The 27,708-nt window shown below is 50.2% G+C and overlaps 1 protein-coding gene and 1 non-coding gene across 6 annotated transcripts in view; one reads left to right on the top strand and one right to left on the bottom strand.

Moving 5' to 3' along the window:
• The window catches only part of Kcnj6 (potassium inwardly rectifying channel subfamily J member 6), a 251,737-nt gene that overhangs the window by 89,886 nt on the left and 134,143 nt on the right, over positions 1-27,708 (bottom strand). The window lies entirely within an intron of this gene.
• Positions 7,854-7,959, top strand: LOC121462087. The gene has a single exon (XR_005976259.1). It is a non-coding gene; the product is annotated as a U6 spliceosomal RNA (small nuclear RNA).

Raw genomic sequence — 27,708 nt, 5'->3', positions numbered from 1 at the left:
AGGGCGGTAAATGACAGCTCACCTCGGGCTGGAGGCAGGAGGTGGACTCCCAGTCATTTTCCTTTGAATGTCACCTCAGACATCAGACTGCAGCAGGAACCGTTGGGAGCCACGCAATCGTTCAAGTTGTCATTGCCCAGCCTAGGGGAGTGAGAAAGCCCAACCCAGGTGTTTACCTTGTCAGCCAAGCTACTGGCCCTGTCCAGGGTCACAGGCCCACATCTGCTCAGAGGAAGGACACCTTGGGCAGTTTTCATCAAGGCTTAGGAAGAGGCTTTCTAGAGCTGTGGGCCTCGGTTAACGTTCCCTTCTCCTCTGTTATTCAGAATGCAGAGAGTGAGGCCCCAGGCAACCAGGCGGTGGAGTTTCCTGGGATCCAGTGTGCACAGTGTGTAATCACCACCTTCCTGTGTTTTAGGAATGGAGGCTGCTGCAGGCTTGTTTTCTCCCTGGGGACTGTGGTGTTGGTGGCCTTCTTCCGAGAGCAAGAAGGCCAGCCCAGCTGAATCTCTCTCTCTCTCTCTCTCTCTCTCTCTCTCTCTCTCTCTCTCTCTGTGTGTGTGTGTGTGTGTATGAACCTGGGGCACCTTAGTTGTTCCCTGACACTGGGACTGGGGTGTGTGTATGTGCCCGCCCGCTGGGAACATTAAATGGCACATTGTGTGTGGGGAGGCACGGGCTAGCATGCCAGGCTGACCCGAAGGGAGCCCTGTTCTGCCAGCTGTGTGTCTGCTCAGACCATGTCTGCCTCTGAGTCTGACATGGAACTTTCTCCGACTCACTCTGGAAGTGCCAGCTCTTGTGAGCCGAGGTTGATTAGACTCCTGTTGGCGGCATCCAGGTACATAGTGAGTTCCAGGCCAGCTTGGGTTGTGTGTAAGAAGACCCTGCCTCCAAAAACCGAAACAAAAGTCTTACACCGAGGAGTGACCATGAGAAATAAATGAATCACCAAATACAGGTTTGAACACACGGTGGCAATCTGTGTCCTAGGAGGGGCACCATTTGTAAGTAGAATAGCCACTATTTTTATAAATTCAACATTGCCCTGGAAATTGTGTGAAATCCAGAAACAGTCTAAGACACAGATGGGAAGACCCATCTGGGAGAGCAGAGTGGAGCCTGGTGACACAGAACTTGCACAAAGTCCCGTGTGGTAGCATTCCACACTGTGGATGAGAGCCCATGAATGTTCTAGCACATAAAAAACCAGTCCGCAGTAGCTCGAGCCATGGGTGAAGGCTTCATGAAGGAAGAAGTGGGGAATGACTCACAGAAGGAGGAGGAGGAGGAGGAGGAGAAAGACAACCTTGACCAAACATCTGTTCCACATCAAATACTAGATGGGCCCAGCAGTCTGCGGGAAAGATGACCCGCCAACACGTGAGGAGGGAGCTATGTAGGGTCTGGTGGGGATGAGAGCAGGTCTGAGGTCATGTGGCCTTGTTTGGCAGTGCAAATTCTTTCCCTTGTAACGCTGAAGATAGGTGAAAGAAAGTGTGCTTGTATATGTGTGCATACGTGAGTATGTGTGGATGAGCGCATATGAGTTTATGCGTGGGTATGTGTGTGAGAATGTGTGCGTGTTTGAGTGTATGTGTTTGCATGTGTGCATATGAGAATGTACACATGTCTGAGTATATGTGTTTGCATGTGTGAGAATGTGTGCATATCTGAGTGTGTATGTTTGCATGTACAAGAGTGTGTGCATCTGTGAGTGTATATATATTTGAGAATATATGTGTATGTGATGACATATGTGTATGTGTGAGAATGTTAACATATGTGAGTGTATGTATGTGCGAGAAGGTTAGAATTATGTGAGTGTACATGTGTGCGTGTTTGTGTATTATGTATATCCATGGGCCTATATGTGAGAATGTTATATGAGTATAAGTATATATACATATATGTGATTGTGTATATGAATATATGTATTTGTGTGTGTGCATACATACACTTGTGTGTCTGCACAATGAGAAGAATCTTGACTCTTTTCTATTTCAGTAGAGTAAGGACCCCTGAACTTGGCAGCTTCATGAGTTTCTTGAGTTCATTCTAATCCATGACATGTCATGTGGAAGGCAGCGCGTGGATGTGAGGTAGCTCTGGCACTCATCTTGGGGCTGCACAACCAGAACTAGCCTAGTCAGGTGCAGGGTGTGCAGGTGCAGGGTGTGCAGGTGCAGGGTGTGCAGGTGCAGGGTGTGCAGGTGCAGGGTGTGCAGGTGCAGGGTGTGCTTACAGACATGTGGAGTACCCGCATGCTGAGGGGGACAAGGAACTGTCCCAGAGGTGAATGGAAGGGGATGTGCAGACATTTGAAATATCCACGGAGGGCTCAGGATGAGCAGAGGAAGAGGAAGAGAAAGAGATGGATGAGGGAGAAGGAGGGGGAGGATTAGGAGGTGCTGGCTGCCAGGGCCAGGGTGGGCATCTGACTGAGAAAAGGCCCTGGGATTGGCACCCAGAGGGCAAGACAGCGATGCCCATGGTGCTTCAAGTAGAGGAAGATGGCAGAGTGATTGCTGAAGACAGCAAACCAAGAGCTGGTTTTCCAGATGATGCGTAATGATGGCAACGGAGTGTTTCTATCGGACAGCGGGGTCTCAAGAGCCAGGAAGGAAGTACAGCGGATGCCAGAATTGCCCTCAGAGAGAACAGCCCCTCCCTGCCTGCAGAAGGTGCTCCAGCTCCTCACCAAGATGGAGACAGCCATTAAGTCCTCTGTCTTTCCATTGGTGGACTGAGGCCATCGGCTCCAGACACAGTGTGGCAGGATGCGTGAGTGTGAGCTGTTTACTGCAGCCTCACATGTTTGAACACTTGAATCCCTGCTGGTGGTGGAGCCTTAAATGGACCTCTCGCTGGAGGAAGTGATTAACTGGGGGCAGGCCTTGAGGCTGGAGTCTGGCATTGCCTCCTGTCCGCTCACCTTTCTGACTACTTATGCATCACGTGCAGCTGCCTCACACCTGGGATGCCCGGTTTTCCTCCCGTGATGAACTGATCTCCTCCAACCGACAGCCACCATAGCCCTTCCCACTTCTTGGCAGTTTGGTCACAGGGACAAGAGGAGCTGGTAGTCCCCCAGTTTGAGGAGGCCACGAGAGTGGAGAAATGCTTCCCCAGTGTCGTGCACCGCGGCCCCGGTCTGCGCTCTATGCTCTAGACCCCAGTTCGGGAAAGGGGCTGGAGGTTGAGAATACTGATGCAGAGACAGACCGACACACAGACCTTCAATCACTGGTACCAAAAGCCCTTCTTTAATAGCACCATGGGGGCTTAAATACACTGCAGTCGATGGCCAACAGGTGAAAATCCCATCCTCTGATCCTCTAGGCAAGGCACAGCTTCTAGTAACTTCAATTAGAAGGCTCTAGACAGGGAAGAGCAGCTGAAGGCCAGGACTCATTAGTCCCAACACCGAGAGCCTCTACTTCCTGACCCAGGAATCATGGGAGGCTCACCCTGCCAAGGAGGACCCAAGGGTGGGGGGCAAAGGGAGAAGATTCCAGATCACCTTGTTTCCCTGTGGCTGTTGGGGATGGGGTCAGTTTTCGGCAGCAAGACCGGTTTAGGCTTGCTCCAAATTTTACCACACCTGGTTTCTCAACTCAGAGACTAAGAGCAGTGAGCCAGAATTCCAGCTCAGGGGCCCCACTTCCCACAGACCCTGCCAGTCACTCCACAGAATTCCAGCTCAGAGGCCCCACTTCCCACAGACCCCCCGCCAGTCACTCCACAGAATTCCAGCTCAGAGGCCCCACTTCCCACAGACCCTGCCAGTCACTCCACAGAATTCCAGCTCAGAGGCCCCACTTCCCACAGACCCTGCCAGTCACTCCACAGAATTCCAGCTCAGAGGCCCCACTTCCCACAGACCCCCGCCAGTCACTCCACAGAATTCCAGCTCAGAGGCCCCACTTCCCACAGACCCTGCCAGTCACTCCACAGAATTTCAACTCAGAGGCCCCACTTCCCACAGACCCCCGCCAGTCACTCCACAGAATTCCAGCTCAGAGGCCCCACTTCCCACAGACCCCCGCCAGTCACTCCACAGAATTCCAGCTCAGAGGCCCCACTTCCCACAGACCCTGCCAGTCACTCCACAGAATTCCAGCTCAGAGGCCCCACTTCCCACAGACCCTGCCAGTCACTCCACAGAATTCCAGCTCAGAGGCCCCACTTCCCACAGACCCCCGCCAGTCACTCCACAGAATTCCAGCTCAGAGGCCCCACTTCCCACAGACCCTGCCAGTCACTCCACAGAATTTCAACTCAGAGGCACCACTTCCCACAGACCCCCGCCAGTCACTCCACAGAATTCCAGCTCAGAGGCCCCACTTCCCACAGACCCTGCCAGTCACTCCACAGAATTCCAGCTCAGAGGCCCCACTTCCCACAGACCCTGCCAGTCACTCCACAGAATTCCAGCTCAGAGGCCCCACTTCCCACAGACCCTGCCAGTCACTCCACAGAATTCCAGCTCAGAGGCCCCACTTCCCATTGACCCCCCGCCAGTCACTCCACAGAATTCCAGCTCAGAGGCCCCACTTCCCACAGACCCTGCCAGTCACTCCACAGAATTTCAACTCAGAGGCCCCACTTCCCACAGACCCCCGCCAGTCACTCCACAGAATTCCAGCTCAGAGGCCCCACTTCCCACAGACCCTGCCAGTCACTCCACAGAATTCCAGCTCAGAGGCCCCACTTCCCACAGACCCTGCCAGTCACTCCACAGAATTCCAGCTCAGAGGCCCCACTTCCCACAGACCCTGCCAGTCACTCCACAGAATTCCAGCTCAGAGGCCCCACTTCCCATAGACCCTGCCAGTCACTCCACAGAATTCCAGCTCAGAGGCCCCACTTCCCACAGACCCTGCCAGTCACTCCACAGAATTCCAGCTCAGAGGCCCCACTTCCCACTGACCCCCCGCCAGTCACTCCACAGAATTCCAGCTCAGAGGCCCCACTTCCCACTGACCCCCCGCCAGTCACTCCACAGAATTTCAACTCAGAGGCCCCACTTCCCACAGACCCTGCCAGTCACTCCACAGAATTCCAGCTCAGAGGCCCCACTTCCCACAGACCCTGCCAGTCACTCCACAGAATTCCAGCTCAGAGGCCCCACTTCCCACAGACCCTGCCAGTCACTCCACAGAATTTCAACTCAGAGGCCCCACTTCCCACAGACCCCCGCCAGTCACTTTACAGAATTCCAGCTCAGAGGCCCCACTTCCCACAGACCCCCGCCAGTCACTCCACAGAATTCCAGCTCAGAGGCCCCACTTCCCACTGACCCCCCGCCAGTCACTCCACAGAATTTCAACTCAGAGGCCCCACTTCCCACAGACCCTGCCAGTCACTCCACAGAATTCCAGCTCAGAGGCCCCACTTCCCACAGACCCTGCCAGTCACTCCACAGAATTCCAGCTCAGAGGCCCCACTTCCCACAGACCCTGCCAGTCACTCCACAGAATTTCAACTCAGAGGCCCCACTTCCCACAGACCCCCGCCAGTCACTTTACAGAATTCCAGCTCAGAGGCCCCACTTCCCACAGACCCTGCCAGTCACTCCACAGAATTCCAGCTCAGAGGCCCCACTTCCCACTGACCCCCCGCCAGTCACTCCACAGAATTCCAGCTCAGAGGCCCCACTTCCCACAGACCCCCCGCCAGTCACTCCACCGAATTCCAACTCAGAGGCTCCACTTCCCACAGACCCCCCACCAGTCACTCCACAGAATTCCAACTCAGAGGCCCCACTTCCCACAGACCCCCGCCAATCACTCCACTGAGCAAGTAGAGGATTGGATTTCATCGCCTCTGTTGCTGCCCTTCTGCTAATCACAGGAACTGTGCTTCAGAGAGGGAAGAAAGGGCCTTGGATCAGACACTCAGGGCAGCTTCTGGGTAATGGAGGGTTCTAGAACACTGTGCCTAGGACTAAGCACCTGTTGGGGGCTCTGCCTGAGGCAGAGAAGGAGCCAGGCACACTGAGGAGTCCAGAGGTATCCTCTCTGTTCTAATGATAATTTGCTTAATTTTTGAAGAAATTCTTTATGTCCCAGCATGTCCTCCCAGTGCTCTCCACCTATTGTCATGCTGTGTCCAGAACAAGAGTCCACAGATTTGATCAGGTGAAAGTTGACCTGCTCCTCTGTGAGGGACTGAGTCCCCTGAAGGAATTTCTATGATCACACTGATTCCTACATCAGTAAAGCAGAATCACTTTTACTTCAAAGTGGTTTGATTTCCCAAGGACTGTGGCTGGGAAGGCAAGAGGCCTAGCAATTTGCACCCTATTAAATTCTCCCGTTGTTCAGGAAGACTCTGCTGTGGGTGTCCCACGGTGTCTCCAAGTGACAGTTGTCCACAGCAATCCCTGCCTGTCGGCTTTAGCCCTCAGGAACTCCGCATCCTCCGCCTGGGGTAGGCGTAGATGAGCAGTGTGGATGGGACAGTCTGGGGCTGAGAACTCAACTCTTTACATTGTTGCTGGCTCCTGACCTTGGCCACTGGTCTAACTTCTCTGCATCCATGTCCTCTCTCCCAGTGATGGTTAATGTGTGGCCTACCCAGGATGGTGCAGCAGAATTGTCTGTATTCTGTCAATCATGTTTTAAATAAATGCTGATTGGCCACTAGACAGGCAGGATGTATAGGTGGGACAACCAGACAGGAAGTAGAGGCGGAGCAAGGAGAATAGGAGAATTCTGGAAAGCATGAAGCTCCCTCGAGAGTCATGCCCAGACCACAGAAGAAGCAAGATGTGACCTGCCCTCACTGAAAAAGGTACCGAGCCATGTGGCTAATGTAGATAAGAATAATGGGTTAATATAAGTTATAAGAGCTAATAAGAAGCCTGAGCTAATGGACCAATTAGTTTATAATCTTATGGAGACCTCTATGTGATTTTCTTTGGGACTTGCCGGCTGTGGGAACTGGGCAGGACAGAAACCCCAATGAGCAGGCCCTCATACTACACCAGGTGGCTTCGAGTTTAAACAAGTTTCTCTGCAGTAGACACTCGATGTGTTTCCGGAGTGTCTAGGTTATGTCTCCCTGTTTTCGGTATTGGAAATGGGAAGCTGGACCTTCACATAGGCTGTACGAGCTCCCTCCACTTGGTCACATCGCTAGACCACTCCTTCACTTTGAAACATTTGAGACAGGATGTCACCAAACTGTCCAGGCTGTTCCTGAACTCAGTCTGCAGCTCCAGGCTGACCTCACACTTCTGCTCCTCTGTCTCTCCGTCTTCCCGAAGAGCTGAATTACAGGACTGGGTTGTCAGGCACGGGTTGTGTTTTATTTTCTCTATAAAGCAAATGGAATGTCTTGAGTTGTGTCTTCATGAGGCTTCAGCAGTCCTGGGAGCCATCCAGCGGGGTCCTGTGGGACCTGTGCTTCATGGAGGAGACTCTTGTCCTCCGCGGGTAGGGCTTCCACAGGGCCCTTCCTTCCTCCCAGCCTCTCTCCACTGGGGAATGGCACACATCCTAGCAGGCCTGCCTCTGCTCTTTCCAGGCTGGAGTCTGCCAGAGCCAGCAGGGTCAGAGCAGTTCTAATCCCCCAGCTTCATCTTCTACGGCCTCTCACCTGTGTTCCCTTCTTTCATTGGATCACTGTGCTGGGTCCTCATACTCCGTGGATAGACAGACAGAATCTCTAGGCTGGGCATGGCTCCTGGTTTTCCTTTTTGCCAAGAACCTGGACACTATTGTTCTTGAGCCACCTTTTCCAGGTGGGGATGCTTCTTTAATAATAAGTAGTGGTCCCTTGGGGAGGTGGGGCCTGGTGTGATGGCTTAACACCCAGGAGCTTTCTGTGCAGGCACAAAAGCCTGTGTGCCTGCTTCAGGAGCTCATATACTAAGATTGCAACAACACAGAGGGGATCAGAATGGCCCTACAAAAGGACGGCATGCAAATTTGCAAAGCATTCCGTAGTTTTACACATAAAAATTTAAAACAGTCTGTAAAACAAGCAAACGATGGTAAAAATCCAAAGTCAAACATAGCTGTGCTGCTTGTGGTCCCAGCACTAGTGGGGGTAAATAGTAGAATGCCTGGGGCTCTCTGACCACCAGCCCCGGCAAACCCAAAAGCTCCAGGCTCCATATGCGACCCTGTTTCAACAGTTAAGATGGAGAGTGGCTGAGAAAAACCCTTATGCAAATATATGGATCTGTGCACGGGCTCCCCACACATGTGTACATAGGCATCCATAAACACATGCACAGGTACCACCCCCAAACACATATACAGACATACACACAAAACAGCAAGTGGTGAGAGCTCCTCTTTGGGATGGTTTGAGAGGTTCCCACTGGAGTGAATGGAGGCCTCTGCAGGTTCCTGTGAGCGGGAAGTTGCTGCGGCCTCAGAGGGGTCTGGGTTCCACAGAGGAGCGATTGAGATGGGAGGGATCCTTAGACTCCATGGAAACCTTGCCCACTCCTGGAAGACTCCAGAAAGTGGGCTAAATAGAGGGCTGGGCCAGTGAATGCCCTGGGGGAAGGGCTCACTGGGGACGGTTCAGGCTCTCAGCTGGTGACCAGCTCTCCAAATTCCCTGTTTCACAGTCCACTGTCTCCGGCTTGTGCACACTCATTCCTACATCACACAGATCAAATCCTAGAAGCAAGGACTGTGGATGGAGCCTGTTTGTCTGGGTGCCGGTGGAGGGTTGGGAGTGGAGAAGGGAAGCAGGGATAGGGAGTAAGAAACGCTGCCTGCTCTGTCTCCCTGTGGCAGAGATCTAAAACATGTCAGTTTGGAGAAGTGTGCTGAGAAACCCTCTTTATTTATGAGGCTTCCTTTGTTTCACCAGCGTTCCCCAAGCTCTTCTGAGCACAGCAAAACCTGTGCACATCTTTGACGGGTCGTGGAGTGAGTGATGGGAATTGGGGGTGATTGGTGTCCTTCTGTGGACGTCATCACTGTTCACCGAGGGCTCGCCCACCTGCACTCTTCTCCCTCTGACACAGCACCAGCCTGTGCATCACTGCTGGTACCTCCCGCTTTTCCTCAGTGCACCCCCCCCCCCCCCCCCCCGCGCCTCTTCTCAGCAGAGGAGACGTGACTCAGTCAACCAGCAGTGAACAAAAGCAAGAGTGGTGTGTTATCCAAACAGAGGAAGATCCTCCGACACAATGGGAGGTTGGCTTAGGCGGCTGTTAGACTTGGAGGGGAGGATAAAGGAGACTCCAAAATAGACTCAGGAGAATCAAGGCCGCCCAAGGCTGGGATCTCCCACAAACTCTGGGGACTTTTGCCTCCACCCCCTTTGGGTGACTCGGTTCTGTGTGTGAGCTGGTGCTGCCTCCCGGGCAGCGAGAACCCCCGGGGTCAGCATTCAGAGCACTGACCCTTCACACTTCCTTCTTCCTGAGTGTATTGGTTTGAATGAATCATGGTTCCTCAGTGAGGGATTACCATTCCAGTATCCGCCAGCCAGGCCCCTGCTCAAGGAGGATGCAAGCCTCTGAGTCTCTTTAGAGAGCAATGTGGGTGGGCTGGGAGAGACGCTCAGAACCTGTGATTTTGGTGAATACCAGAGCTGAGGGAGGACAGAGGGAATGTGCAGTGAGTGAGGCCCACGTAAGCCCATCGTGGGTGTAGTCAACCTCTGAAGCAGTGAGGGCTATGGAGCTGGAGCTGGGTACAGGCAGGAAGGACTGTGCTCCCCAGCTGTGGAGATCCTGGAGGCTTGACTGTGTCTCCAGGAAACTAAATGTCCAGGGCAGTGTAGCTGGCATCTGCGGCCTTCTGGGAGTAGTTCAGGCCCCGAAAGCTCTGCTGCATGGCTGAATTGACACCATCACTAATGGGTTTGGTGAAGGATTTTACTTCCCTCCTCTTCCTCTTTTCTCATCCCATCTGACCCTTCTGCCATGCAAACATGGCCCCCTGAAGGATGTGGCACCAAGGGGCAGTCTTGGAAGTAGACACTGAACATGGCACTTTGATCACCTCTATAAAAAAATAAATTTCTTTATCAAGAAATCAGCTCAGGGACTTGGTGACAGAGGCACAAATGGGCCATCCATTCATTTTACCATTTGTTGCTGTATCTCGCAGGCCTCCCGTGAAGGGTTTTCTAAAGGAGGTGGAGAGGATGATGGAGTTAGCTCTATGGGGTGAACTCTTGGGGGAGCACAAAGGTCAGGGGGATGACCTGGCTGCTTTTTCATTCACAGTGAGCAGCACACGGGGTCTATGGTAAAGTACAGTATAAGGAATTATCTCCAAAGGGAAGAGCTGGCGTGGATTTCTGCCGGTACCATTTTGGTTCCATAACCTACAGGCAGCTACCGTTTGCCAGGCCCCATGACTGGTCTTGAGCACACAGACACCAAGGGAACACAGTGAATTTGTGTTGGCGGAACTGAACGTGTTTTTATGGCTAGGGCCTGACATGTGATCAGGGGTGGCACGGGGTGGGTCTGGGAGGCTAATTAAGGTCCTGTTTTCAGAGTTGTTTTGGAATAGAAAGTGGTAGTTCCACACACATTTAATCTCCTTTGGGGGTGAAAAGAATGCTCCAGAACCTGAAATGGTGACCATCACACAGCGCTGGCAGTGTGTCTAATGCCAGTGAAATACGTACTTCGGAACAGCTCATTTTGTGGGGTGCAATCTTCTTACAATATAGCTTTTGGGGGTTGAAGAGCTGGCTCAATGGTTAACAGTGTTTGCTGCTCTTACAGAGGACCCATGCTGGGAAACTCACACTTTCCAGTTCCAGGAGACCCAGCACCCTCCTGTGGTACCCCCAAGGCACATGGTGTGCATAAGCTCACACAGGCACATGCATCCACACCCAAAAACATTCCATTGGTTGATGGATGTCTAGAAATTCAGGATCTTTGGAGTGTCATGTTTCACAGCTGCCCATGCCCGAGGATACAAACAGTGGGCTTGGGCAGCTGGGAGATAAAGTGTGTTGGTTGCTTGCCCAGGACCACTCCTGTATGGGGAGGTGGAGGATGGCCTCCTTCTCAGCCTGGATGCTGCCCTGTTCACCTCTGTGGCCCACGCACGATGCTAGACTAGCATGTGGAATGACATCAACAACATGAGACTTCGATAAACACGTCTGAGTTTCAAGGGCCCCTGGCATTTCATGTCACCCGTTTGAAAGCACGGTTATGTGGCCCCACAGGGCTGCTGCAGCTGGCCAGCGACGCTGTTTTTCTGAGATCAGCCTCTGTCCCAGTGACTTCTTTCCCCATCAGCGCTCAGGGGTCCTGCCTTGTGCTGGACTGCTGTGTGGGTTGTGGGAGCTGCACTTCCTTAGAGAGCACAGCTCCTTCCCTCTCCGCAGGTCTTGCTCTGCATCAGCACCAGTCTAACATGAGTCCCGTTTCATTTCATCTCTCCTGGTGCTGAAGGAAGAAGTCTCACTTGGGCTTAGAATGGTCCTATGTGGGCCAGATGGGTGCCTATGGTTTTTTTGCTCCTGGAGGCTGCTCCTGCTCCAGTCTGACACTGGGAGATTGGCATGTTTCTTTTTCTCCCAGTTCACAAGGTGGTCCTCTCATAAAAGCAAGGGCTTTGCAAAGTGAAGTACCGTGAAGGCGAGAGGGGATTTTCTGCAGCTCCTTCAGAGTACATTCCTCTTTCCCCACCATCTCTCTAAAGGGAAGAAAGGATCTTCCTACTGTAACCTCGTCCTCGCCCCATCTTCAGACATCTCGGACTATTGTTGATCTAAAGTAGAAGAGAAAGCCCTGAGGGTGCTGGGCTTGGTCACCTCCTGTCCATTCATAGTCTGTTGAGGGGGAGACCAGAAGAGTCTCCTAGGATTGGGGTTCTGGGGATGGGCTGAACCTGCCATAGAAGTTACTGCCTGGTTCCTTAGCCACCAAGATAGGCACCCCCCCACCCCCCCCCCCCCCCCCGCCTGATAGTGCCAGTGGCTGTGTCTGAGGCCAACTGGAAGGGTCTGTGGCTGAGATGTCCCTCTCAGGGCGGCTACTGTAAGGGAGAGGGCTTTAGGGCTTCCATGTGAGAAACCCCCCACGAGTGTGCTGAACCAGCTCAGCCCCCCCCCCCCCCCCCAGAGGCTTGGAAGGAGAAATCACTCCAGGGCTGTAGCTTCAGGTTCCTTCAGGGCATGTGCTCATTCAGGGTTCATATCTTGCCCCCTTTTAATCACGGAGACGGTGGGTCTTTCCCTTTCTCTGCTCACGACAATAGCTGTCCCCGGCCATGGAGGAGCCATGGCATAAATCCAATGCCCGCTCGGCACACTGTCTCCTGAGGCTGATGCGACTAGTCTGTGGGCGGCAGGCAGCTCTGGTTCCCTGCTGGAGACCAGCTTACCGCAGTAGCGCAGTACCATCTGACCTTCCTGAGCTGGGGACAGGACCTCTTTTAAAGCCATGTTTCTCCTGGATTCTGCCTCCTCCTGGGAACCCTGGCACTTCTTGCATGCTGATCTTAGCTCCCACCCAGTCACACCCGCCATGTGCATCTCCAGCAAAGACGCTGGGTTTCTTTAAAGTTTCTGGAGAGGGTTCCCAGCACAAGCACGCACACCAGGCACACATGCTCTTCTGGAAGGATGACTCCTGCGTTCCTGTCTGCACCCTGCCTGGGCCGTGGACTCAACGCCTGTCACAAACACACCCTTACCGTGTCCCTCTCAGCTTGCTAAACCTCTGATCTATAACATAAATTTGAAACAGGAGTGATTCCAGCCTGAATTCTGACAATCTTATTCCCCACTTCTCAAAACACGTCCAAGAGATGTTCTTCAGGTAAGGTCTCTGCTGGACCGGGAGAGGTTTGTCTATGGGCCCAGCTGTGGCTCCATGCTGTTGAGCACACGGAAAGGCCTGCTGGAGTAACAGCTGGCTAGCACTCCCCCCAGCACGGATTCTTTAATAGCTTCTAGATACATCCAAAACACAAACTCTTTATCTGCAAATTCCTCCACAGAGGGGCTGAAGGTAAACATTATCCTGGAGAACAAAGGTCAAGTGTGGGGGAGAGGGGCAGGGTAAGTGGGACTTGGCATTTTGCAGCTTTTTTTGCTCTCCAGGAAAGCAACCACCAGCCTTGAATATCTACTGAGCACCTGGAATGAGTCTGGTCTTAATTGAAACATGCAGTCAGCTTCGCCATGTGTGGGTCTTGGACACGGGATGTGAGAGAGATACATGATTATGTGTTTGAAGCATGATGCTCAGACTATATCTTGCCATGAAATATATCATGTGTTAATTTCATGTTTAATGTGTTTTAGAGATTTTAAAAAAGTTTAAAATTGTGTACACACACATGTGTGTATGTGTGCATGTGTGTACCTGTGCGTGCATGTCTGCAGTTGGGCTTGTGTATGTGTGTGCTGGTGTTCTTGGAGGAGGCAGAGATGTTGGATACCCCAGAGCAGGGCTGACTGGAAGTATGAGCTACTGGGGATTGAACTCAGGTCCTCTGCAAAAGCATACGTGCTCTTAATCCCCAAGCCATCTCTATAGCCCGCATATAATTCTTTTAGGTATACACACTGGAGAATTTGATACACACGAGGCTGACCTCCTGTCTGCAGCCCTGGGACTCTTATAGGTACCAGGATTCAGTCAGGCTCATTGCTGGCATTTTGGAGACAGAATGGATGCAAATGGGGGATTAAGCTTCTGGCTTACGAGGGAAGAAAAACCGTGTAAACGGGATCAGTACGTTTAACACAATGACTCTCCCCTCACATCCTACCCTTGGATCTAGGGATTGTGAGTTTGCTTTGAGTTTGTTCCTTTTCAGTCTCGTTCCTCTCGAGTCCAAAGGTCAGGCCTCACACAGGGTCTGTCTGTCAGCACCCCACCCTCTTAAATCTGAAAGATGTGTTAAGGGACTGGTGATGGGTTTAACTAATTATTCCTTATCAATAAAAAAATTGGAGCCAGCTATTGGGGGTAAGAACCTGAGTGATCAGAGATGCTCTGAGAAGCCGCCAGTGACTTCCTACCCCTTCGATTCCTTCTTCTAAAAAGGCCGAGATCCTCTCTAAGTACCGCCTTACTACTTCCTCAGTCCTCCAAAACCTCAGTGGTTAATTTTGGTCAGCTAGTGGCTAGCTCTGCCGTCTGATTCAAAACAAATTTTATTGTCAGGATGCAATCAAAGTATCACACACCAGATGGGTGAGATGGCTGGGCAGTACTCATTGTGCACGTCTGGTGAGCCGAGTTCGATTCCCAGAACCCACACAGAGAGCCAGACGTGGTGGGGCCTGTCTATAATTCCAGCGCTCCTACGGTGATGTAGGAGTCAGAGACACGGAATGGGCTGGAAGCTCATTGGGTAGCTAGCCTGGAGAACACAGCATGGCGGAAACAATAAGAGAGACCTTGTCACGGCAGGGTGGAAGGAGAGAAGTGACTCCAGGAAGTCATCACCTCCACTGTGCGTTGTTGCATTCCCACGCCCACATTCATACACACGTTCACACACATGTTCACACGCACACATACACACACATTCACACACACGTTCACATGCCCACATTCACGCACACGTTCACACACATATTCACACACACATTCACACACATGTTCACACACACACATTCACACATGTCACCTGGCTTTCCAGGAAGAACCTCAAAATTACAAGATGGCTGTCACTATTGCAGAGCTATCTGTGCCTCCCGGCACCCTTTAAATACTCTGCACCCCCTGGGAATGACCTTTATGGGCGCTTCTGTCTCTTCTTGTTTTGTCTTCCTATTGGGTTTGGCTCAGGAGACACAGGTGGGGAACTTGGAGTAGGAGAGGAATGGGGCACTCCTCTTAGGACTTTGGCTGGATTGAAATGGACTCAGTTCTCCCTATGACTGGGTTCCACCTGGAGACTCCTCTTGTATGGATCTGTTTCCTCATCTGGTCCCTTTCGACGCAGAGCTGTGATGGGCCCAGCTGTGCCAGCCATGGGCACTGCTCCACATGTCCTAGATTGCTGTCTGTTTCTCTGATGAACGCTACAACCAAAAGTAACTTGTGGAGGAAAAGGTTTATTCACTTCATCTTACAGCTTGCAGCCCATCATCAAGGGAAGACTGTTGTGGTATTGTGTTTGTGTTCTGACAAATAGAGCTTGCCTGGAGAGCAGAGGGTGGAAGCCATTAGTTAATCACAGACGTCTGGAAGTCTGTACAGACAGACAGGAAGTGATAAGGCAGGAGGAGACAGGCTCTCGGTTTTTTTTTTTTTTTGGTCTGAGAAGTCAGAGAGGTAGGAGTTACTGTGTCTGGTCCTTTCCTTCTCTGATCTTTCAGCTTTTACCCCAATATCTGACTGCAGGATTTTATTCTTAAGACTAATTAGGATCACGTAGAGAAGTCAAAACAGAAACTTGAGCAGGAAGCATGGGGAGATTCTGCTTACTGGATTGTTCTTTCCAGGCCACTCAGTTTGCCTTCATAGACATCCTAGCCAGCCTGCCTGCAGTTTTCCACTCCCAGAGTGGCTTGGGCTTTCTCATGACTACCAAGAACATGTTCACAGATTTGCCCACAGGTCACTCTGATGGAGGCAGTTCCTCAGCTGAGGCTCACTCTTCCCAAATGATCCTAGCCTGTGTCAAGCAGACATAAAACCAGCCAGCACACTGGCCTCTGCTGTCCTCCCCCGGCTGTCCTCCCCTGGCTGCCCTCCCCGGCTGCCCTCCCTCCCCTGGTTGCCCTCCCCTGGCTGCCCTCCCTCCCCTGGTTGCCCTCCCCTGGCTGCCCTCCCTCCCCTGGTTGCCCTCCCTCTTCTGGCTGCCCTCCCCCGGCTGCCCTCCCTCCCCCGGCTGCCCTCCCTCCCCCGGCTGCCCTCCCTCCCCTGGTTGCCCTCCCTCCCCTGGCTGCCCTCCCTCCCCTGGTTGCCCTCCCTCTTCTGGCTGCCCTCCCTCCCCTGGCTGCCCTCCATCCCCTGGCCTTACCCACGCTGCCATTGAATCTCTTCTAACCACCCTCTATTTCCATCTGCGTCTGCACAGCTCGAGTCCCAGCTCTTCCACTTTGCACGTCCCTCTGCAGAACTGTGGGTGGCTGCAGCTCAGAAGCTGACGGTATCTTTGGTACCCAGCTTTCCCCCACCGTGAATAGACACTGACTCTCACGGCTTCTTCTCCTAAATGCTTTCCCCTGTGGCCTCTTTAATTGAACTGTTTGGATTGTGGAGATAAATGATAAACAAAACCCAACTGTATAGGTTGTTATTGAAGTTGTATAAGTTGTTATAGAATACCTAACACTGAGTGCTTAAAGAGCAAAGAGGCTTCCTCATCCCACAGTTATGGAGGTCCAAGGGCATCACAAAAAGGCTTCCTCATCCCACAGTTATGGAGGTCCAAGGAGCATCAGTGTGGCTCTGGTGAGAACTCCGTAACAGATGAAAACATGGTGGGGTACAGGAACCGCAGCTAGTGTGTGCATGGTCGGGGGAGGCTTACTTGTTTATACTAATCTTAAGAGAGAGAACCAGATTCTTCTAATAATGACATCAATTACTTTTGAACCTATCAGGTCCCTGAGCAGTGACCTGACTACTGGCTGTTAGTCCCTGCCTTTTAAAGGCTCTACATTACCTATAATTCTTTTGCACTGAAGACTGAGTTTCCAAAACATGAAGTCTTGGGGATACCTCAAATCACATCCAGGCCACACCACCAGCCAAATGAGGAAAGCAAAGTTCATTTATCTGGATCCAGCTGCTACAGGGAGACTGCTGTTATCACGGAACTTAGCAAGACGCTCAGGAGGGCAGGGGATGGGAAGGCTGCAGGGAGGACCAAAGGCTTCAGGTGTGTCCTGATGGAAGCCGTCACACCGGGGGAACTGCTGTGGATTATTAGACATGATTGGACGGGGATGTATGTGGGTTTCTGGGATTGGCTGTACATTAGGGAAGCTGTCAATCAAATTTTGGTCCTCTTAGGTCCCTTCTTATTGCTGTGTTTCCTTGATTACTATTGGGCTAGCAGTGTTTTGTCCTTCGAGTCTGACTTAGAGATGATTGGCTCCCTGAGATTCCTGTTTAGATAAAGGGGTTGGCCTCCTAGGCAAGTGGCCACAAGCTGTGGGCCCAAGTACCATTTTTCTATAGGGTCTGGCTAGGCTCTATTTGACTATTCAGTCTCTCAGGTCATTGCCAACTTTTTTTTTTAAATTTTTTTATTTTTTTTATTGCCAACTTTTAATAAGCAACGATTTTGATGTTGTTCTGGGTTATATATTTAATTTATTTTATGTATAAAAAAGCAAACAATTTAGAAAAATAGAAGAGATCAAATCATATCCTTCCACACAGAAGTGATGACAGTTAGGGATTGCCTTGAGCCTCAAGAGATCTTGGTTTTTAAACTGTGCCGAGACTGAGAGACGATGGGGTCTCTGAAGTTGGACTAAATCATTTTGCACTGTGATGTGGCCATGAGCCACTGGGGTCAGTGAGTGGAGTGTTGGCTGAATGAGAAATGTCCTCCAGAGGCTTGAATATTTAAACACTTGGTCCACATTTGACAATGCTGTTTGGGAGGTTTAGGAGGTCTGTGCCCACTGAAAGAAATATGGCCCTGGTGGCAGGTCTTGGGAGTCAACCGCCTCACCCCACTTCCAGGATGCTTCCCTTCTTTGTGCTTTAGTTGGGTATGTGAGCTCTCAGCTTCCTGCTCCAGCGTCCACACCCACCTGCTGAGATGCTTCCCTGTGTGGTGAACTCGCTCCTGGAAGCATAAGCCCAGATAAACTCTTTTCTACCTCTCCGTGAGCCTGGGGTTTTTGCCACAGCCACAGAAAGATAGCTAATCCACCCCTTCTGTTAAGTGATAGGGTAGAAGAGGTTCTGGAAGTCCTCAATTTGCCCAGGATGCCCCGCCTTCAAAGCTTGTATCTTCTAGAATTCTTCTTTACTTAGTAAGTCACTGCCCTCTCATAAACCAGGAAAACACCAAAGAGTAAAAGGTCTCCAAAGACCATGAACGTAGTGCCACAGATAATGCCTGAGACATAATGAACTCAGGAAAGAGGTCCCAAGTGAATGAAGTCACTTCCTTTCTTCAAGATTAGCCATTTGGAATGGGAATGCATGGAGGGAAGTGATGGGGTTTACAGTATGGTGGGCAGAGCTTTCCTGAGAATGCCTTCGTGGTTAGCGTAGGAGGTTTGCCCTGAAAGGCTCCTGTGCTGGAGGCTTGAGTCCCAGCTGAGCAGTGTTTAGATCTGGGACTTGGGAAAGGCAACTGGATCACTAGGATTCTGGCTTCAGCACTGGATTAATCCCCTGAGGGCTCAAACTTGATGTACCATTGAGAAGTGATTTAAAGCAGTACATGGGACCAAAGAAAATAAGTTTACTAGGGATATGCCTGGAAAGATGAGCCTCCTCCCTCTTCCTCTTTCCCTCTTCTTTTTGATCTCCCTCCTTCTTCACACCCACCCCCCCTCTCTTTCTCTATCTCCCCACTTCAAGAGATATTTTGTCCAAAAGTAAGTCAGCTGGCTGACCATAAGCTGAAGCCTGGGAGACTGTGAATGAGCACTTCTTGACCTTCCAAATGCCGTTATACTTTCTCACATTCTGGTGACCCCAATCATAAAATTATTTCCATTGCTACTTCATAACTGCAATTTTGCTACTGATATGAATCATAATGTGGATTTCTAATATACAGGAAATCTGATATGTGACACCTGTGGAAGGGTCGTTCAACCCCCAAAGGGGTCGCGACCCACAGGTTGAGAACAACTGCTGTAATCAAAAAATGGATGCATATTAAGCTGTTTTTTCCGATAGATTGTTACAGTGACACAAGAATATGGATAATGCTGGTGTCCATATCCTACCCCTAAAGTCTGCGGTTGTGGGACACTATGCAAAGGGGAACCAAGGTTGCCAATGAGGAATTCTGGGTCACTGGGTAGCTCAGTGTCTTCCCCAGTGGAGTACTGAGACAGGTGAGGGAGGGAGGGAGGGAAAAGGCAGAAGGAGAAAGGCTTGGCCCACAGTGCTGGCTTTAGAGCCATGAGACAAGAATGTGGGCACTCTCTGAGAGATGGGTGACACTAGCGTCTTAGTCCCTTTCTATTGCTGTGGTGAGACACCATGTCCAAGGCGCCTCAGACAGGGAAGGGTTCATTTGTCCTCAGTTCCAGAGGGCTAAGGGTCCGTGATAGCGGACCAAAGGCTTGGCTTCAGAAGCAGGAAGCTGAGAGATTATGTCTGTAAGCACAAAGTGGAGAGAGTAATGGTGACTGAGAATTGTCTGTAGTCTGTCAATCATGTTTTAAATAAATGCTGATTGGCAAGGCAGGAAGTATAGGCGGGTCAACCAGACAGGAAGTAGAGGTGGGGCGATGAGAACAGGAGAATTCTAGGAAGGAGGAAGCCCATTCCTCTAGTCCAGCCCAGACAACCAAAGAAGCAAGATGTGACCTGCCCCGCAGAGAAAGGTACTGAATCATGTGGCTAACATAGATAAGAATAATGGGTTAATATAAGCTATAAGAGCTAATAAGTAGCCTGAGATAATGGATAAATCAGTTTTAAAACTTATGGAGATCTCTGTGTCATTTTCTCTGGGACTAAAGGGCTAGGGGACTGGGCAGGACAGAAAACCCCACAAGCAGGCCCTCATGTTAGAGAGTAAGCCTGGCATGGTGTGAGAGTCTTTAAATTCTCAAAGCCAGCCCTTGGTGACATATGTTCTCCAACAAGGGCAGACCCCTAAAGCTCCCCAACAATGTCCTAAATTAGGGACCAAATCCTCAAATGCTGAGACAATGGGGGACGTCTCCACAGCTAGAAAGTCAGTTGTGACCTGGAGCCCTGCAGAGGCAACACAGTCCTGTTGAAAGCTTGAAGTTTAGCCTGGTGAGGCCTGTGCTGGAGTTTAATCTGCAGAATCACTAGATGATGTGTTGTTTGCTAAGTCTATTTAACTTATTTTACCAATATTATGTTATGGGGATTTCTTGAGAAAAGGTCACAGGGTTGAGACCTTGGGAAAAGTGGTAAAGGTTTCAGTGCCTTTTGTGGGTGCAGAGGAGTGAGCCTGTGTCCACAGCCTCAAGCATTCAAACAGATTGTGCAGACTTAGGAGGAAGAGCACACCCAGAAGCCTCTCCCTACAATGTATGGAGTGGAGTGAGCCACTTGGGCTATCAGTACTGGCTGATGCAAAGCGGCTCCCCAAACCTGGACAGCAGGTGTGCAGAGACATTTAATCGGATCTGGGAAAGTGAAGGGTTGTGATGGATTTGACACCTGTGGACTGTGAGTGGGTTCCCAGCTGCTCTGCTCATTGAAGTTTTCCTAAAAGGAATGCTAAAATTGCTGCAAAATTGCACTTGTTGGAGCAAGTGCACAGAGAGCCATGTTTTCAGCTCTGTTTCCTCAGGGAGGAAGTGGGCGGCCAGGAAGGAGAGACTGGGTCCAAGGGCTTCAGGGTGTTGGGAAGAAGACTTTGAGAACCAGACACTGGGTATCCATTGCTGAGTCTCAGCAGTGTTTTTCATTCAGTCCAGGTCAGTGGGAACATGGCAAAGTTAAGTATACTGGTAATACAGGTAGCAGGGCCCGGTGGAAGCATGTTTCAAAGGTCTGTGTTTTTTTTTTCCCTCACTGACTCTTAATCCCTAGCAAGGCTGGATAGTTGAAGTTTATTTATTTTTTGTTTATGACATGAATTCACACATGCTTTGTAATACAGAAGATAGACCGATAGACTCTGAGTTCTCTCACTGAGGCACCCACCGAAGTCTTGAGTCTCCCAGCTGTGGTCAGGGGGAGGGAGGTGTGTGTGTGTGTGTGTGTGTGTGTGTGTGTGTGTGTGTAGGGACAAAGCTGTGGAACAAACAAACCTGAGGCATCCCAGGGGCATTGTCGCATTGTGATGCTTTACTGTGTAAAGGACAAGCAGTCGTGAGAAGCCAGGTGGTAATTATCTATCTATCTATCTATCTATCTATCTATCTATCTATCTATGCATATGTGTGTGTACATACAAATGTCAGTTATTTGTGCCTGTAGGTTCTACACTAAAGATTCAATCAAGCACAACTTAAAAATATTGAAAAAATTGTTATATGGTTTGAACATTCACAGAACATTTTTTCTTAAATAATAGATGATAGCTACTCTTAATACTTATTAATACTAATTAATATTGTCTGCAAATTACATATATATGGTCACATATATATGCACACACACATATATATATATGTGTATATATATATATATATATATATCCTGCAGAAAATAATACTTGAAAGAAGATGAAGGGATCAGTGACTTTGTGGAGATAGAGTGAACTTCATGTACCATACTCTTGTGCCTTCAAATGGCTTTCACATCCATAGGTAATATGCAAATAACATGCTACATATTTATCTCTGTATCACATATTATATATCTATGTCATCTATAATAGGTCCATGGCCATCTGGATTTTTGCATTCCCCATGGGTTCTGGAACCAATCTCCTATGGCTGCTGAGAGACAGCATGTGTGCGTGTGTGTGTGTGTGTGTGTGTGTGTGTGTGTGTGTTGGACACTAAATTAAAAGTGTATAGAATAATTTCTCCAATTCCTCAGTTTTGCACTGGACATGAGATTTTAGATATATTTACATGATTAATAGCAGCAGGAATGTTCCTCCCTCCTAGCTGGCTGTGGGAGCATCTTTTCTCGAGAGAGAAAGAAGGATTGGAGTATACAATAGCATGACACTGAAGTGATTGGGTTTATGCATGAGGCAGACTTACTTGGGAAGTGGTTGAGTAGAGAATAATATGCCAAGGGAAGACAAGGAAAGTGCCTGCATAGCCTAAAGAAGGACCCTCCACCAGTGGTCGGGATGTGGTGCTTTGCCAAGGATGCTAGGGGGATGTTTATTAACCTGTGGGAGAGGAAACTATTACACCAGTCAGGACCTCAGCCATAATCTTGTGTGGGGACAAAGAGTAGACATCAGTGCTGTGGTCATTTTCCAAGAGGGTTTGCTCGCCAGTGTAAAAAGGCTTCTTGTGTAATCACCGTGTTGTTTTATGTTCAAGAACTTCAATGACGAATGAAGAAATTTGGATTTAGAGGGGTCACGGCCCCAAGTGATTTCTGCTCTATTAGTTGGAAGGATTGAATTAGATGTTGACATCTGAAGATCAGTCTCATTTGGGAAAGCCGTATGAATCAAACAGTTGTTTGTGTGAAACCCTGCCTTAGTTCTTTTTCCTGCTGCTGTGATAGATACAACACCCTGGCCAAAGCAGCATGAGGAAGGAAGAATTCACTGTGGCCCAGAGTTCAAGATTACAGTCCATCATCACAGTGATGTCACGGCAGTAAGTACATCGCATCCACAGCCAGGAAGTAGGAAATAATGAATGCCTAGGGGATGGTGCCTCCCACTGTGGGCAGGTCTTCCCTCAAGAATTAACCTGATCAAGATAATCCCCCACATCTGCTGAGAGAGCTTCCCAGCTGATTCTAGATCTTGTCAAGTTCAAAGCCGAGATTAACCATTACAAACCCATCAGGAAAAGGAAAGGCAGTCATAAGTTAAAAAAGGAACCCCTATACAGGACGTTGTCACCAGCTTTGTTACTGATCCTCACTGAAGACATTGTTTCAGAAGATCTTTGTGGCCCTCCCTCCTCTCTTCATTTTTAGGACCTTGACTTGCTGAATCTGTTTGAAAGCACGCAGGATTCACTGTGAGCCATGTCACCTTGCAGTTGGCTCTCAAAAGCTGTTCTGATTAGAGAAGGTCCTTCTGTTATTCTAGGTTGATGGAAGTGCCTCTACTAGCCTGCTGCAAGAGTAATCTGCAGAGACAGCATGGAATGAGAGCTGACACAGTGCCTTTGGGGACACAGTGTCAGAGTGATGACACTCGTCAAGGGGTAGTAACTGTGCTTGCCCTGTGTGCCGAGCACCATGCTGTCTCAGGAGAGTCCTTAACTAGGCTAGCCAGTCACAGGCCTGCACCTTTGTCTATGGGAGAGAACATTTGTATTTGCATATTTTTAAAACTTTTGTTTCTTTTGACAGCAGAGTATAAAACTACATAAATGCAAATTTCTTATTAGGAATGGAAAACTGGGGTATGGAGAGGTGTCTCAGTGGTTAAGAGCACAGGCTGCTCTGGCAGGGTGACTTGGGTTTGGTTCCCAGCACCCCCATGGTGGCTCACACTATCTTTAGTTCCATGGGTTCTGATGCCCTCTTCTGGCCTGCACAGGTACTGCACACACAGAGCACACATACATCCATGCAGGTAAACACTCCTACGCACAAAATAAAAATAAAAGTTAAAGAAATAAAGAATAGAAGCCTGCCTAATACTGCTCTATTTACACATTCAAAAGAAGCCCTTGCTATATGTTTAGAGTTAAGGGAATTTATAAAATTAACCACAAAGCTCTGAAAAGAGAGATTTCTGTTTTTATTGTTTAAATAAGAACTCTTTGATGAAGTCAGTGAGATGGGGGAGAGCATCCTTGTAGCTCGGAGGAAGAGTTTTTTGAAGAATACTGCCTAAAGCAAGTTCAAGCAGCAGCCGGAGACAGCAGTTCTCACGCATGGAAGGAACACGGCAACGCTGCCTTCTATCTCCCGAGGAGTTGCTAATTGTCTGATTCTCCTTGGCATTCCTCAAGCCTGAAGTAATTCACCATGGGACTGCAGTGTGGCTTGTCCTGTACCACTGGACATTTTATTAGTGATTCAAGCAAGGTGCTCCCTGCAGGATTGCGGAGAGCTCAGACTTGTTCCTCCTTCTCCCTGCGGTGCTGTTGGGCCTTGGGAGATCTGAGCAGAAGCAGGAGGCTTCCTGTTATTATTATGTGCCTGTTTTTACACTAATACTTGGGAGTGCCCTGGGATCGTGGTGCAGAGGTGGGACATTCTGTGTTTGGATCCTGTTTGCACTTGCTGAGCGCCAGGAGAGGTGAGAGGGATCTTGCTGAGCAGTTCTAGTGGTCCGGGGATGGCAGGCATCCCATTATGCAGGGTGCTCCAACCCTGAAGGCGGGATCTCTCCAAATGCATGGTTTTGGGGGAGGCACAGGAGGGTACTGACTAAAACGCAGTTCCTGGACCATGCGCTAGTGTTGGTTGTAGGTTGAAATTTAAAAAGATTTCCCCAGGGGGACTGCTGCAGAACAGTGAATGTGTTAAACAGTGTCCTGAAGTCCTCCACCAGAGAGAGAGAGAGAGAGAGAGAGAGAGAGAGAGAGAGAGAGAGAGGAAGAGAGAGGCAGGCAGGCAGGCAGACAGACAGACCACACACACACACACACACACACACACACACACACACACACACAGAGAGAGAGAGAAACAGACAGACAGAGGGAGACAGACAAAGAGACAGAAAGTTAGCGAGAGATAGACAGACAGACATAAAGAGAGAGAGAGAGAGAGAGAGAGAGAGAGAGAATGCTCATAGGGGTAGGTACATTCATGTAGAGGCCTAAGACCATCCAAGGTGCTGGTCCTTCCTTCTGCTGTGTTTGAGGCAGGGCCTCTTGTTCCTGTGTTGTGTAAGCCAGGCTAGCTGGCCCAAGACCTTCAGGGATTCTCTGATCTGTTTCCTGTCTCACTGTGAGAATACTAGGATCACAGACATGTGCTGTTGTGTCTGGCTTTGTGTCTGCTCCAGAGATCTGAGCTCAGGTCCCCACACTCAGGTAACAAGCCCTTTACCCCTGAGCCGTCTCTCCAGCCTCATGACCCATCACCTTGTAACACAGTCTTCGACATTAAGCTCTGTGCCATCCGGCCCTTGAAGAGTGCTTGGCATGTTTTAATTCCTTGATGCAATCTTGGTGAATGAACCAATACACAAGGATAGGATGGCATTTCCACCCTGGGAACAGAATGTGTTCAGTCCAAAGGGAGCACTAGGGACAGCTAAAAATGGTCAATATAGAAAGCTTCTAGAATGTTCTAAGATCTATTCCTTTGCCAATCTCAATCAGCCTTCAGGGAACACAGAAAAAAAATGCTGTTTAAGGGTTTATTTGAAATCCCATAACCTCAAAGCCTGTCATTCACACAACGGGAGACGGAAAAACACTGGGTGGCAGTTCTATGCTTGGGTTTTCTTGGGACCTTGGACGCATTGCCTGAACCCCCTTCAGAGGAAGTCCTGCAACCCAGGGCTAATGGCTCTTGTTTACTCCAAGTGGCCCTGCTACTCCGGTCTCAGATGGTTAGCCCGGAGAGGGACTGCTGACCCTAAATGGGCTTGCAGGGGATACTGGCGTCACTTGAGCTGGCCAGATGTGGGGTTTAGCCAATAAAAGATTTCTGTGTGAATGGTGCCAAGTCACCCAGTCAAACCCTTCCCCAGAAGTACAAACGTGAGTGAAACTGAGAATCGCAGAAGCTACAGGCAGGTGCTTTGAAGGAGAAGGAAGCAAAAGCAAGAGCAATGTGAGCAGGCAGAGGGGCAGAGGTGGAGATGCTGGGCTGTCATGGTGGATGCCGGGAGGTTGGTTCTCCAGGGGCCCCATAACTGCTTACAAGTCCTAATGAATGAGGCTTCATTTCCCAAGGAGCCTACCTAAATGGCCATGGGCACAGTTAAACAGATGCCACAGACCAAGGCAGCCCACAGGGCAGCCCTAAGAGCCCACTGCCTAGTGTCCCATCTCTGAGACCTAGACCCAGGCTGGTCATCATGATGCAGTTCCAAGATCTGTGACTGTGGGATTCTGGGTGGGGTGTGGGAAAACAGGAGGCCTCTGTCCCCAGGTGGGTGGAGACAACTGGGAGGCTCTGATCCTGCCCCCGGAGGGATTCACACCCAAGCTGGCATGCAGGGGAAATCCATAAACAGACATTTGATGTGGTAGATACACAAGCGTGTTGTAATAAGAGATGTCAGGAGTGGGTGATGAGGACAGTGTAGCTGGGCAGGAAGCGTGGGAAGGCTCCCAAGAGGAGACTTCTGACCCGGAGACTGAGGGTTGGGAACACTCTTTCAAATGCACGAGTGTCATGTATAGCCAGGGTGGAAGACAGCCTGCATGCATCACTGCATGCCTACGGGACCTTTCTCAAGCCCAGAAGCATGGCAGTTATGCCCGCAGAGAGACTTCCTGGCTTGGGGGCTGCTGTGACATAAGAGCTTCACTAGTGCCCTGTGATGAGAACATTGGAGGTCACATCTGCCACTCTTCCTGGGGACCACAGACCAAGACTCAGATGTGATGTGAGAAAGCTTCAGCCGGGTGTGAACCGCAAGGGCGACAGAGCGTTCTGTGCACACTGTGGGGATGTGTCACGGCCAGAAGTCGTGTGAAATAGCCAGGGGAGGGCTCAAGTTTGCCATCCCAGTTCCAGGGAGGAAAAGGCGTGTGCATCTCTGGGGTTAGCCCTCCAGCTGGCCGGCTTCGCTAAACTGGGGTGTTAAAAGTAAGTGTTCCTGTCTGAAGAAACTGGTGTCGCACGCAAGGAAGCAAGGCGCCTGAGGTTGATCTCCCGCCTCCAAATGCAGGCACACACACGGGAAGTGCACGTATGTAGGTATACGCACAAGCACGGATAAGGCATGCACACTGGGAAGAGGGCTTGAGGAAGAAGCCAGCCTCCTGCGGCCCCCACTGAGACCTGCTCTGAGATCTAAGAAAAGAGAACTCAAACTATCTTAGTGGATTAAGCATCTGGTATCGTGGAAGGCAGGGAATTCACTCCATTGTGAAGGAATAGAATTGAAAGGACGTGGCTGGCTTTCTGGTCCCCAGTCTCTATTTCTGGAATATCGATGTCGTAAGGACGGCACAGGCACACAAGCAACCGTTCTCAAAGACAGCGAGGAAGAGCTGTGCCTGGGGATAGAAGGCTCTTTTCTGAGGACTTCTTTTGTTGTCTTAGCTCCTACAAATCTTCAAACGGTGCCAGGGAGCCTTTCATCTGGAGTTCAAAGCCTAAAAACAAAACCAAACCTGAAGACTGCAAAAAGAAAGCCAGGAGAAGCAGGCTGTCTCAGAGACAGACCAGCTCAGGGCAGGAAACTCCTTTATGTTTCGCTGTAGGGGTGACTGAAGGGAGAAGGGTCTCAAGTCATTCATACTTTGGATATCCTTCCCTGAGGGATCTGCAAGGTCATCTCTCCACCTTAGCTAGTGAGGCAGCCCAGCTCCGCTGCTGGGAGTTCCCAACCTTGTGATGAGAAGCTTTGCCAGGTGAGGCGGGTGCTCCTGGAAGGGGCAGCTTCAGGCTGAGGGGCTGGGGCTGGGGGCACGGTGTAGGCATGGGACCCACAAGCAGCTGGGTGGAGGCTCACTTTGTGCTTCCAGCCATCGGTGCAGACCCCTGTGGGGTGACTGTCCTGCTGCAGGAGTGCACTGCGCATGGCTAGCTCTCCAGGGCTCAGAGCACAACTGACTCCATGATGGAAGTACCAATCAGGCTGCAAAACTCAGCACCACCTGCCAAAAGCAAAGGTCTATCAAAGACTGTAGTTCTGGGAAAGTCTCTGTCTTAGTTAGGGGTTGTATTGCTGTGAAGAGACACCATGACCATGGCAATGCTTATAAAGAAAACATTTAGTTGGGGTAGCTTGCTTACAGAGGTTCAGTTCATTATCACCGTGGTGGAGAGCATGATGTGCAGACAGATGTGGTGCTGGAGGAACATCTTGTAGGCAACAGGAAGTTGACTGACCCACTGGGTGGTACTCTGAGCATAGGAAACCTCAA

Source organism: Microtus oregoni, unplaced genomic scaffold, assembly GCF_018167655.1.
Source record: "Microtus oregoni isolate MIOR12 unplaced genomic scaffold, Mior012 000023F_ref0000262, whole genome shotgun sequence".
Lineage (NCBI taxonomy): Eukaryota > Metazoa > Chordata > Mammalia > Rodentia > Cricetidae > Microtus > Microtus oregoni.
The sequence above is the reverse complement of the archived record's forward strand: the minus strand, read 5'-3'. Positions and strand labels throughout refer to the sequence as shown.